Below are 13,924 nucleotides of genomic sequence, written 5' to 3' on the forward strand. Positions count from 1 at the left end.
GAATTTGGGGCTCTTTATGTTATGTAGCATTTGATAATTAGTATTTTGATAATTATACCTGAAAAGTAAGAGTTGTGAACCATTAATCTGAAATTTAGCCTTTAGGAAGGCAATAATTAGATGGACCAGTTTAAGAATCCCACTTAATGTGTTTCTCTTGCCTTTTTGGACTGTCTTCTATTTTTCTCCTACCTTTCTGTTTTTGTTATATAAGTAAAGCTATCTTTTGTGTTCAAAGCTTTAAAATTAGGTGAACAAACTTTCCTTCTGTCTCTTTAGGAAGAAAAAAACTGTCCCTAACTTAGTTTGCATTTCTAGAATGTGGAAGAAAATCATTATTAATCTAGACCCTGATTTGTTTTTAAAGTAATCTAAAGTGATGTTTTAAAAAGATAATACAAAATGATTTTATAGTGAAGAACGAGGGTGTATAAAGGAAAAACAAGAGGAGAAAAAATAAAATGTCAGTAGGAGTGAAGTATAAACCAGGACATAGAACACCAAAGATGCTGCTACTACTGAGCCCACGTGCTGCAACCACTGAAGACCTTGCGCCTAGAGCCTGTGCGCCACGAGAGAAGTGACTGCACTGAGAAGACAGTGTATTGCAACTGGAGGAAGCTCACACACAGCATCAAAGACCCAGCGCAACCAAAAAAGAGAAATCTTTGTTTCACAAGACAATATTTAATATGTGAGTGTCAGCCTTATAGTCATGACAGCTACAAGTTTCATGGACTTTTGTTTTGCATCTTTGTGTATGCCAGAAGCATGGTGCTAATAGGTAGCCCAGTTTTATAAAAGGGTTCAGCATTGAAGAAGCTATATTGATTGTAAGCTTTTGATTTCCACCTCTGCTTTTCCTGTAACATTGAGCAAGTCAGTAGCTCTTTAGTTCCTCATTTGCAAATCAGAGGTAATGGTCAGTGTTACTCCTAACAGTGGTTTGTAGGAAATGAAATTATATAAATTTTCAGAGATGAAAATGAATTTCTCATATAGATACTTTAATTGAAATAAATGCTACATGAAGTACATGTAGCCATCTCTAGAAAATTTTGCCTTGTGGAGAATATTGCCATTTTATGTCACACCACAGTACTCCAGACACATACTTGATTCGGAACTTAACAGACATGTTTTTAATGAATTTTGGTGAAAGGGGTTTGTCAACCAACAAGAGCTATATTGTAAGTCCAAAAAGGCTATGTCTGAAATGATAGACCTTAAGAATACTAGTTAATAACCTTCTAGTCGTTTTGAGTGGTCTCCAACAGGCCTGGGGAAAACCTAGATGAATCACAGCTATGTCCTAACTGTTTAATACACTAACCAAGTGAATTTCCTGGCTTAGGTTCAATCTTTGATCAGTTAACAGATTCTACAAGCCACTCGCTATGACCAAAAAAGAGAAGAAAAATCTTGGATACTTAGGCTGAAATCGAAAGCTCAGATGAATTGTATGTACCTAAATTTGATTGCTGGGAGGGATTGGGGGCAGGAGGAGAAGTGGACGACAGAGAATGAGATGGCTGGATGGAATCACTGACTCTGGACGTGAGTCTGAGTGAACTCCGGGAGTTGGTGATGGACAGGGAGGCCTGGTGTGCTGCAATTCATGGGGTCGCAAAGAGTCGGACACGACTGAGATACTGAACTGAACTGAAGTTTGATTAGCAAATCTAAAGAACTTTGATCAGAGCACATAAAATATTCCATGCTTTAAAACTTTTGATTCTCCATTGTACTCCACCCATTTCCATTCAGAAATGCAAATTTCTATTTTCTGGTTTAAAGGACTGTTGTCTCCAGTGCCTGCTGAGTCCTCAGTATGCTTACTTAACAAAACCTTGGCTGAGTTCTGCCCTCTCCAGGGCTCCAACCTCAACACTCTGTGTTCTTGAATTCTGTTCAATCCATCTGTTGCCTTTTTAAGGTCATCTTTTAGAATGTGGCTCTGGCTCATCCCCTATGCCAGCTCTACTGCTGGGAAGCTATGCATCAGGGCCAAATATCACAAGCTTTAACGTGCCTAGGAATCACCTGAGGCTCTTGGTAAATTGCAGATCTGAGTAAGTAGGTCTGGGATGAGGTCCAGACCTCCAGCAAGCTCTTGGATGATGTGTGGAGATAACATTTAGGGTAGTAAAGTATTCAGAGCCTGTATACCTACCTGAAACTGGATTTCTCTGAGAATTAGAGAATGTAAAGGGGTTTTTGAAAGCCATTAATTTCCTTCTAACATTCCTTGAACATTCCCCTTTCCAGTTGAAGACCTTTCTGTGTGTTCTATCACTAATGCCAGTAGTAATATGGACTTAGTATTTGTTTAGTGATGAATGAATGGCTTGTGGAGGAATTAAGTAGGCTTATGTGTTATTCAGATGAAAGTAAAATTAATGCTACTTCTGATTTTTTATTAATGTTTTAAGTGATAGATCCAGGTTTTGGAACACAACACGGTTTTGTATCTTATTTTGTCATGTGGCCATTCTCTGTAAGCTCTGTTACCAAAAGTCAAATACAACTTTATTCTCAATAGTTTTTTGTTCAAAAATGTATTTGGCAGCAAGTGTCAAATAGTAATTCTTCTGGAGCATTTTATACTGAGTTTGGTTTCAAGGAGAAACTAGAAGTACAGTTGTCCCTTGAACAACATGGGTTTGAAGTGCACAGCTCCAATTATATAAGAACTTTTTTCAGTAGTAAATACTACAGTACGCAGATGTGGAAATGCAGGTATGGCAGGCCAACTGTAAAGTTACATGCAGGTTTTCAACTATGGGGGTCAGTGCTCCTAACCCTTGCTGTTGATCAAGGATCAACTAATTAGAACAGTGAATATTATTACTAATTTGTGGGAATTATAATCACCTGGGGCTTCCCTGATGGCTCTGACAGTAAAGAATTTGCCTGCAATGCAGGAGGCCTGGGTTCCATCCCTGGATTGGGAAGATCCCCTGGAGAAGGAAATGGTAACCCACTGCAGTACTCTTGCCTGGAGAACTCCATGGACAGAGGAGCCTGGCAGGTGACAGTCTGTGAGGTCACAAAAGGTCAAACACGACTGAGCAACTGACACTTTATAATCACCTGGAGAACACTAAAAGGTAAATTACTTGGGTAGATCTAGGATGTAGTGCCCAAGAGTAATGCATTTTCACAAGTTTGCAACTGGTGATGGGTACAACTTGACTTCAGGGTGGACTGCCTTCTGTTATTTTGCTGTCCCTGTGGTACTCCAACTAGAACCTAAATTGATAGCCAGGAAGTCAGACCTGTGTACTCTGTTAAGGACCAGGGACTTCGCTAGCAGTCCAATGGTTAAGACCCCACTTCTGGAGACAGCGCTGGTTCAATCCCTGGTTGGGGAACTAGGATCCTACATCTGTGCAGTATCACCAAAAAATAAAAATTTCTAAAAATGAGGACCACCAGGATACCAGCATCAGACAGTGGCTATATTGTTTCAGTGTAAGTAGAGGAGGCCCTGGGGCTGGGCATTTAATCAGGTCAGTGCTCTTCCCACACAAATAAGGAAAGGTTTGAATAGGTACAAGAAATACAATTATCACAATTGTTCCCTGTCCAGAAGAATTTGCGTTCTAAGGAATGAATTTAGTTGCTGATTCTGCAAGTGTTCTGTGCCTATTTGGTGTATAAAAAAATGAAAAAAATCTTGCTGTTTTAAGTTTGTGAGACCAAAACACCAGATATGAAGCAGCACACAACATATTGCAAAACGCATAGAAAAGCATCTTTTGAAAGAAACATCAATAAGATAAATTTATGAACTAGTCCCAGACATGCAAATGGCTGCGTATTTCTGTCTTTCTTTGACTATCAACGTACTAAACCAGTGCTCATACCAGCATCACCATTTTTGTCTATTGTTATATAGTATTTTTCTTTGGCATACGTAGTTTCTGTTCTTGCTGGTTTGTTTTGCTGTTTTATTACAAAGCTGCAGTGAATGTTTTCTGCATGTTTATCTTCATGTACTTATGTTTCTGTAGGATAAATTTCTAGGTGTAAAATTACTGTATCAAAGGGATTAAGTGTAAAATAGTGCCAGTTTGCTTCCAAAATATTGTAGATGGTTGTATACTCCAACCAGTAGTGTTAAGAGAAGGCTCCTGTTTTAGGAACAGTCTCATAATTGTCTTTTTGTTATCCCAGTCTCTTTCTTGCTAACACAATTTTGCATATGGTTTTTTAAAATACTAATTTAAATTAAGTGGCTTTAAATTAGATAATTTTCCCTTTCTACCTTTTGAAATTCAGTAGTCGAAATACACAAGAGGATTCCAGTTTATCAGAATAGAACTGAATCATACACTCGCATCCAACCCTCCAAAGGGAGAATTTGAGTAGAAAAAGGTAAATTTTCTTCAACAACTATACCACTAGGTGCCAGAAAATACAAATTAATGACTCCCACCCCAGGTTTGTGCAGAGAACAACTTGCACAGTTGTAAGCACAGCCCTGCATCTCTGGTTCTTTATAGTCTGCTATCATTTATTGGAAAATATGGACAGGGAGGCCTGGTGTGCTGTGGTTTATGGGGTTGCAAAGAGGCGGACACGACTGAGCGACTGAACTGACCTGAAGCCTAAAATGATAATTGTCATTTATTGAGCACTTATAATGTGTCATGTGCTGTTAAATTTTAGTCAAACAACAATTTCTAACAAATACTCTTATGCCCCCTTTACATGTGAGAATGCACAGAGAGGTTTAGGAACTTCGTCAATACCATTACAATCGTTACAAATGCTTCTTGTTGAAGAAAAAAATGAACAATGTGAAAGTTTCAAGTTAAGTTTTATTTTGAGCAATATGAGGACTGCAGCCTCTGAGACAGGTTTCAGATAGCTCGGAGAAACTGCTCTGAGTTGGGGGCTAGGATTTATAGGGGTTTTGCAACAAATGGCAGGAACATCAAAAGGTTGTTAATTAAAACTAGATAGAAATTTAGCACTTTACTATGTATGGAAATATGCAAGAGTCTGGGCTCACTGCAGTTATTCCCTTGATATGCTCCTCAGCTATCTGGGGCCAGTATCCTGTGTTTTCACATCCTGAGTTTCCTCAGGGCTCACCATACGGAATGGCTGCAGTCTGATGCCTGCTTGATAGCAGGTGTTTTCTTTCCTGAGCTTCCTCAGGACTGACCAGCTCAGGCTGGAAGGCTATAATTGTTGACTCTGATGACTGTGACATCCTTGTTTACTGATAGAGCAGGACATGTTCCATTTCTCACTCTAATGCTACTGCCCTATGATTCTGAAAAGTGCATGCTGAAACATTTTCTTAGTAGCCTCGGGATAATTGGAATCCTGTTGAAATATGTGCAGGTGAGTATATGGATGTAATTTTTTTCCCCTGTATGCTTGAAAATAATTGTAATTAAAAGTTTTAATATTTTTAAAGCAATAGCATGCTATTTTTTTTTTTTTTTTGGCTTTAATTCTGTGTTCTTTTTACTGAAAACTTTTAAGATTGCTACAGCACTGATGGTCAACAAGCAACTGGGGAAACCCACTACAGTCCAGGCACTTGTTAGATGGCCAGAGTCAAGGAAACAGATTCAGCAGTGGCTGCCCTCAAGGAGTTTATAAAGTGAGCTTCAAGCCTCACACCTCTTCGGATGAAGGTCATGTTCTCTTTTTAAGTCTTTTTTGTTCTAAGGAAGGGGAAATTCAGGGAAACAACAAGCAGAAATCTCAGTAGAAGACAAGAAATACGGAAATTATGAAGATAGAAGCTGGAAAGTAGAATTTGCCTTTATGGAAATTCTGAAGAAAGTAAAGCACAGCAGAAATAACAGCAGCAGAGACCTACCCTTTGGCAGGTAATAGAGTTTTTAGTGGGTTTCCCTGGTGGCTCAGAATCTCCCTGGTGGCTCAGATGGTAAAGAATCTGGCTACAATGCAGGAGACCTGGGTTCGATCCTTCAGTTGGTAAGATCCCCTGAAGGAGGGCATGGCAACCTACTCCAATATTCTTGCCTGGAGAATCCCCATGGGCAGAGGAGCCTGGTGGGCTACAGTCCATGGGGTCACAAAGAGTCGGACACAACTGAGTGACTAAGCACAGAGCAACACAGAGTTGTTGGTACAGCTGCATCCTTACCCTGCAACTGCTCTTCAACAGCCTTTGAGCCTTGGCGATTTGGTACTCACTTGGAGCTCTGCTATGACACAGAACTGTGGGGAAGCCATCCTGTGAGTTCTTGGGACCTCAAAACTCCTGCCTTCTTAACCTGAACCAAGAAGCAAGTGTGTGCGTGTGTATGTACTCACTTGTTCACTTGTGTCCAACTCTTTGTAACCCCATGGACTGCAGTCAGCCAGGCTCCTCTGTCTATGGTAAACATTAAATGTACCTGACTTCAGGAAAAAAAAATTGGTCAGACAACAAATACATCTATTTATATCCTATAATCTGCTAGGCCAGCAACATGCTAATAACCAGCTGGGCATGATAGAGAGGCTGCAAGCCGGCTGTCAGAATTGGAAGATCCTAAACTAGTGGTTAGAGAAAGTAATTCACGTGAAAGTGCTGCTTACACCAAAAAATACTGTATAAATATCCTTCCTTTTAGTATGAGCTGTTCAATTGCTCAGTCGTGTCTGACTCTTTGCAACCCCATGGACTGCTTACAGCAGGCTTCCCTGTCCATCACCAGTTCATCTCCTTGGACAAGTTGACCTATGCCGTCTTGGAGCCTCAATTTCTGCATCTATAAAATGAAAATAATAGTTAACTATTTACACCATTTGTGTAAAATTTTTGAAAGGATATGTATGTAATTTTTTCCCCCCACTGGATCCATATATAAGAAACAATTATTAACAGTTGACACCATTTGAGAGAGTGATTGGAAATTTGAGGATCAGAGGATAGGGAGAAAGATCTTTGCTTTCCATTCATTCCTGTATGGCTTCATTTTATAAAAATCATGCCCTTGTGTTGTTTTTCACATGTATTATTTTTATATTTTTTAATATAAAATAAGTGAAGGCATAGTCCAAAGCTACCACAATATATGTTGTATCTAAAGCCATGATTCTGGCTATTTATTTTGTTGTTTGTTGATTTAGTTTTTTCCCTGCAGAGAGCCAGAGAGATATATATATTTTTGTTAGCTTTGTGGTTTCACCAGTGTAATCACCAAGCCTTTTCAAATAAAGAACAGAGTGGGGAGCATAAAGTATGAACAAATTATTTGAAATGTATCAGTTGCCTGTACATGTTCTCCCTAAGCCCCCAATTACTAGTCTTTACACTTTATTCTGAGAAATCACCCTATGATTTTGAAGATATTAGGGTCTCACCCCATTTTATAGCAGAACTAGAATCACAGAAGGGTCACCTGTTCAATATAATGGAGAAAAACTAATCTATATGAAATGCTAGTCTCTGATCACGTTGGGGTCACCAAAAAAAAAAAAAAAAAAAGAAATGCTAGTCTCTGAACCAAAGGGTTGTAGTAAATTAAGGCAGATAATCTGATTTGATCTTAAATGATCTGTCATAATTTGGAAGAAAGCTTTTGTTATCCAGCCTCGTCTTGTTCTTGTGCTTTTCTTTCTCATGCTCTTACTTAGTGCTTTCCCCCATCTCTTTCATCAGTTCTTAGCGTTGGATTTTCTTTCCTCTTCCCAAATCACAGAAGTTTTCCCACCCTGTGAAATGTAGTGACTGGCTGGCCAGAGCACTACCACAATTGTGTTCTTCTGAAGGAAATCCTTTTTTTAACTGCCAGGAATTTCAGGCTCCAAACTGGGAGGTGGAAGGAGGATGGAAGGGGGAATTTTTGGCATACCGCCAGGTAACTGCCTTCTTTTCCCTTCAGCAATCTGAAGGAGACTGGCTGGAGCCCAAGGATAAAACCACAGCCTAGCAGGGCTGGAAGGGACAGATTTTCAGGAATCCTGGGAGGCTGAGACCAGTCACTTCCCTCCTTACAGACAGGACCTCTTTAAACCACAGCCTGGCCTAACCCCAGTGCTTTCCAAAAAGAAAAGTCATATCAATTCTGTTGATCACATATTCCAGTGTTGAAAAACAATAACATAAAACCTTTCTTTCATCTAAATCAGAGTTTGGCAAACTTTCTGCAAAGGATCAGTAAATATTTTGGACTTCACAGACCATATGCTCTCTCTTGCAACCATTTAACTCTACCCCTGTAGAGCAAAAATAGCCATGGACAATATCTAAACAAATGAGATTGGCTATACTCCAATAAAACTTTATAGACAATGAAATTTGAATTTTTTCTAATTTTTACATGGCATGTAAAAGAATCCTTTTCTTCCTCCAGCCATTTAAAACTGGAAAAACCATTCTTAACTTGTGGTAAACTGGAAAAATCATTCTTAATTCATAGTCCATACAAAAATAGGCAGCCAGAAAAAAAAAAAATAGGCAGCCAGGTAAGGTTTATTGACCCCTGATTTAAGCCACTAGTTTTCAACTTGCTTTGGCAAGTCCTCTGAGGGGTGAAAGAGCTGGTGTGCTAGGCTGTCCCCACTCAGGCTTCCATTAGTCATTCTCCTTTTCTCTGTTTTATGTGTTGGATTCTTAGGTTTTGTTTTTTTTTAATTTATTTTTTAATATAAATTTATTTATTTTAATTGGAGGCTAATTACTTTACAATATTGTATTGGTTTTGCCATACATCAACATGAATCCGCCACGGGTGTACACATGTTCCCCATCCTGAACCCCCCTCCCACCTCCTTCCCCGTACCATCCCTCTGGGTCATCCCAGTGCACCAGCCCCGAGCATCCTGTATCATGCATTGAACCTGGACTGGTGATTCGTTTCACATATGATATTATACATGTTTCAATGCCATTCTCCCAAATCATCCCACCCTCGCCCTCTCCCACAGAGTCCGAAAGACTGTTCTATACATCTGTCTCTTTTGCTGTCTCACATACAGGGTTATCGTTACCTCTTTCTAAATTCCATATACATGCGTTAGTATACTGTATTGGTGTTTTTCTTTCTGGCTTACTTCACTCTGTATAATAGGCTCCAGTTTCATCTACCTCATTAGAACTGATTCAAATGTATTCTTTTTAATGGCTGAGTAATACTCCATTGTGTATATGTACCACAGCTTTCTTATCCATTCATCTGCTGATGAACATCTAGGTTGCTTCCATGTCCTGGCTATTATGAACAGTGCTAGGTTTTTGTTTTGTTTTTTTGGTTTTTTTTTTTAAGAAAGTATTCTATTGCCAAGAGTTTAAAAGTCACTGATCTAACCAGAATCTCCTCTTTTCAACTTAAGCCCGTTTTCTTCTTCTCTTCCCTCAGTGGAGACAAAGAATAGTTTGTTATCTAACTCATTTTAAGAGCCTCCCAAGAAATAATCTACCATTCAGTCTTAAATAAGCCTTGTCTTTTCATCTACTCCATAAGTCTGTCCTATTTTGCCAACCCTTTATTTTGCATTTGTGATCTTTTTGTCCAAGTTCTCAAAGTCCTATAGAATTCTAAAAAATGAAATAATACTTCACAGGGAAAAGCACCTTGCTGTGTGTACCCCAGCCTCTTTTCTCTATCATTCAGGGTGGTCAGCAGCACCATGGCCTATGGGAGAGTCCAAACTGTGCCAGAAGGAAGAACCGAGTGGCAAGGCCAAAGAGACTGTGCTTGGAGTTTGGTCTGAGCCCCTAAATGGGGGGAGAAAGAGCTCCTGATGTCATAATCTAAAAGTCTTTTCTTTTAAAAAAAAAATTATTTATTTTTAAATGAAACAAAGATGAATATTTTTAATGATAAAAAGTATAATTCACAAAGAAGATAGACATCATATGCCATTAGACACCTAACAAGAGAACAAAGATACACATAAAGCAAAATTCAGAAGACATATAAGGGAAAGAAAAAATATATAGTCGTAGTGAGACATACTAACATTCCTCTGAGAATATTTTATAAAATGCAGAAAAAAATAAGAATACGAACATCTTGAGTGATGTCTTCAAGAAAATTAGAGATACCAAGGGAACATTTAATGCAAAGATAGGCACAATAAAGGACAGAAATGGTACGGACCTTCCAGATGTTCAAGCTGGTTTTAGAAAAGGCAGAAGAACCAGAGATCAAATTGCCAACATCCACTGGATCATCAAAAAAGCAAGAGAGTTCCAGAAAAACGTCTATTTCTGCTTTATTGACTATGCCAAAGCCTTTGACTGTGTGGGTCACAATAAACTATGGAAAATTCTTCAAGAGATGGGAATACCAGACCACCTGACCTGCTCCTTGAGAAACCTGTATGCCGGTCAGGAAGCAACAGTTAGAACTGGACATGGAACAACAGACTGGTTCCAAATAGGAAAAGGAATACGTCAAGGCTGTATATTGTCACCCTGCTTATTTAACTTATATGCAGAGTACATCATGAGAAACGCTGGGCTGGAAGAAGCACAGGCTGGGATCAAGATTGCAGGGAGAAATATCAATCATCTCAGATATGCAGATGACACCACCCTTATGGCAGAAAGTGAAGAAGAACCAAAGAGCCTCTTGATGAAAGTGAAAGAGGAGCGTGAAAAAGTTGGCTTAAAACTCAACATTCAGAAAACCAAGATCATGGCATTTGGTCCCATCACTTCATGACAAATAGGTGTGGAAATGATGGAAACAGTGTCAGACTTTATTTTGGGGGGCTCCACAATCACTGCAGATGGTGATTGCAGCCATGAAATTAATAGACGCTTGCTCCTTGGAAGAAAAGCTATGACCAGACTAGACAGCGTACTAAAAAGCGGAGACATTACTTTGCCAACAAAGGTCCAAAGTCAAGGCTATGGTTTTTCCAGTAGTCATGTATGCATGTGAGAGTTAGACTATAAAGAAAGCTGAGTGCTGAAGAATTGATGCTTTTGAACTGTGCTGTTGGAGAAGACTCTCGAGAGTTCCCTGGACTGCAAGGAGATCCAACCAGCTCATCCTAAAGGAAATCAGTCCTGAATATTCATTGGAAGGACTGATGCTGAAGCTGAAACTCCAATGTTTTGGCCACCTGATGCGAAGAACTGACTCATTTGAAAAGACCCTGATGCTGGGAAAGATTGAAGGCAGGAGGAGAAGGGGACAAGAGAAGATGAGATGGTTGGATGGCATCACCAACTCAATGGACATGAGTTAGAGTAAACTCCGGGAGTTGGTGATAGACAGGGAGGCCTCATGTGCTGCAGTCCATGAGGTAGCAAAAAGTTGGACATGACTGAGCGACTGAACTGAACTCAATGATGTCATTAATAATTTAAATATAATAGATTTATATCCATATTAATCATATCCTACACAAATATATTTAAAATTTTGTATTTCATACTTTGTTATTAGATGTCCATAGAACATTTAGAAAAACTGGCAAAAAGATAAACATTACTAAATTTCAAAAAGTAGAATTCCTTTTTGTGTGTGTGATTCAGTTATACATATACACATATATTATTTTTGAAGTTATTTTCCATCAGAATTTAAAAAATCTTGAATGGACAAGAAACAAAGTGGGAAGTAGATTAAGAGCAAGGAATTTAGGATGCATGCCCTGAGCAACACAGGGATACCTCACGATCCTCTCCTATGCCTCCTTGATACACAGATAATACATGTTCATCACAGCACATATACAATAAAAAGAATTAAAATCACCCATAATCCTGCCACTCAGACATAATAACTTAAAATTTAGGAGTAAGGCTTTCCAGAATATTTTCTATGAACATACATATGTATAAATTTTATATACTCATCATTGCTACTTAGATGTCTCAAAGGCAATTCAAATTCACCATGTGCCAAAAAAAGTTCTTCATCTTCTCTAAACCTGCTTTACTCACACTCACTGCCCATTTCAAAACCTAGGAAGGCGTAACTTACCTTGGGTCTACCTCAGCATCAATTCATGGCTCACCAGCTTTCCTTGTTAGCTCTTTTCTTCCCAGTGTCAGAATACTCACACTCTGACCCATTCTTTTAAAACTGATATCTGATTCTTAAGCAAATAGAAAACATGTTTGTTTCAAAGAGAGTCTTTTCATTTGCATAACTAAAAACCAGGCATAGATTGGGCAGTGTCTCTGCCAGGTAATATTCTGCTGTACATCTGAAAGTTGTCTTTGTCAGGGAAACCAATAAAGACTGATGCAAAGCTTTTTTCGAGACATTCCCTAGTGACTCATATGGGAAAGAATCCACCTGCAATGCAGGAGACCTGGGTTCGATCTTGGGTTGGGAAGATCCCCTGGAAAAGGGAATGGCTACCCCCTCCAGTATTCTGGTAGAATTCCAGGGAGAGGAGAAGCCTGGCAGGCTATAGTCCATGGGTTGCAGTCAGACACGACCAAGCGACTTTCACTTCACAACAGAATGAGCCAATCTGGGCTTTTGAAGAGACTCCCAGTGCAGAGTTAGCTGCCCTGGACATTAAGGCCAGAAATCTACCAGGTATCCAGTCTCCTATGTCTACCACTCTGCAAGTTCATCAGCTGATGCTCATCTCCTAATTTAACAATCCATATGCAGAGTTAACGGAAACCTTTAGGATTACAAAAACACTGTAGGGAATTCCGTGGTGGTCCAGTGGCTAAGACTCTGCACCCCCAATACAGGGGAGCTGGGTTCGTTCCCTGGTCAGGGAACTAGATCCCACGTACCACAACTAAGACTCTATGCAGCCAAATAAATAAAAATAAATATTAAAAACAAAAGTACTGTCATCACATATAGCACTCACTCCAATCATTCATTGCCCTTGCAAGCCACCAAGTGCCTGAAGGTCAGTTACATACTCATTCAGCAGCTATGTATCGAGCACTGTGTTTCAGGCCTTGTGTCAGATGCTGGATACACAGTGAACAAGAAAACTAAAATCTCTATTTTCACGGAGCATAGGAGAGCTTCCCAGGTGGCTCAGTGGTAAAGAGCCCGCCTACAAATGCAGTAGACACAGGTTTGATCCCTGGGTTGGGAAGACCCCCTGGAAAGGGAAATGGCAACCCACTCCAGTATTCTTGCCTGAAGAATCCCATGGACAGAACAGCCTGGCGGGCTATAGTCCATGGGGTCGCAAAGAGTTGGAGGTAACTGAGCATGCACGCAAGGGGGTAAATCACACGGTAGAGGAATGCTGTGATGGGAAAGTACAGGACTCCAGGAAAACACAGGAGGTCAGGGAAAGTCTCCTTGAGGAAGTAACTTTTAAGTTCAACCCTGAAGAAATAATTATTGGCCACATGAAAGAGGAAGTAATAAAAGGTAAGCAATCTAGGTAGAGGAAAGCCTAATGGCAAGGATGTGGAAAAGCTGCCAGAGAAGGAGGAGAATAAGGTCAGCAGTTGGAAGGGAAAGTGAGATCCAGGAAGAGGTCGTTGTTTTTCTTATTTGACTGTGCTGGGTCTTAGTTGCAACACACAGATAGATCTTCAGTCTTGGTTTTGGCATTTGGGATCTTTAGTTTCTTTTTTTGTTTTGTTTGTTTGTTTGTTTGTTTTGGGGGGGGGATCTTTTGTTTCAACATGTGGGATCTAGTTCCCTGACCAGGGATTGAACCCAGGACCCCTGCATTGGGAACACACAGTCTTAGCCACTGGACCACTAAAGGAATCCCAGGGACAGGTTTTTGCTGTTGGTATATTTGTTTACAAGATGGGAGAGGTTTTATAAGATGCGAGAAAAACAAATAAGGATAAAATATAAACAATTGGTTAGGGACTTCCAAATGTATAAATATTAAAAAAAAAAAAGTTGGTGAATTTGAGTAAAGGTGTATGGAAAAGGGGGCTTCCCTGATAGCTCAGTTGTAAAGAATCTGCCTGCAATGCAGGAGATCCAGGTTCAATTCCTGGGTCGGGACAATCTGCTGGAGAAGAAATAGGGTACCC

Source organism: Bubalus bubalis, chromosome 2 (genome assembly GCF_019923935.1).
Source record: "Bubalus bubalis isolate 160015118507 breed Murrah chromosome 2, NDDB_SH_1, whole genome shotgun sequence".
NCBI lineage: Eukaryota > Metazoa > Chordata > Mammalia > Artiodactyla > Bovidae > Bubalus > Bubalus bubalis.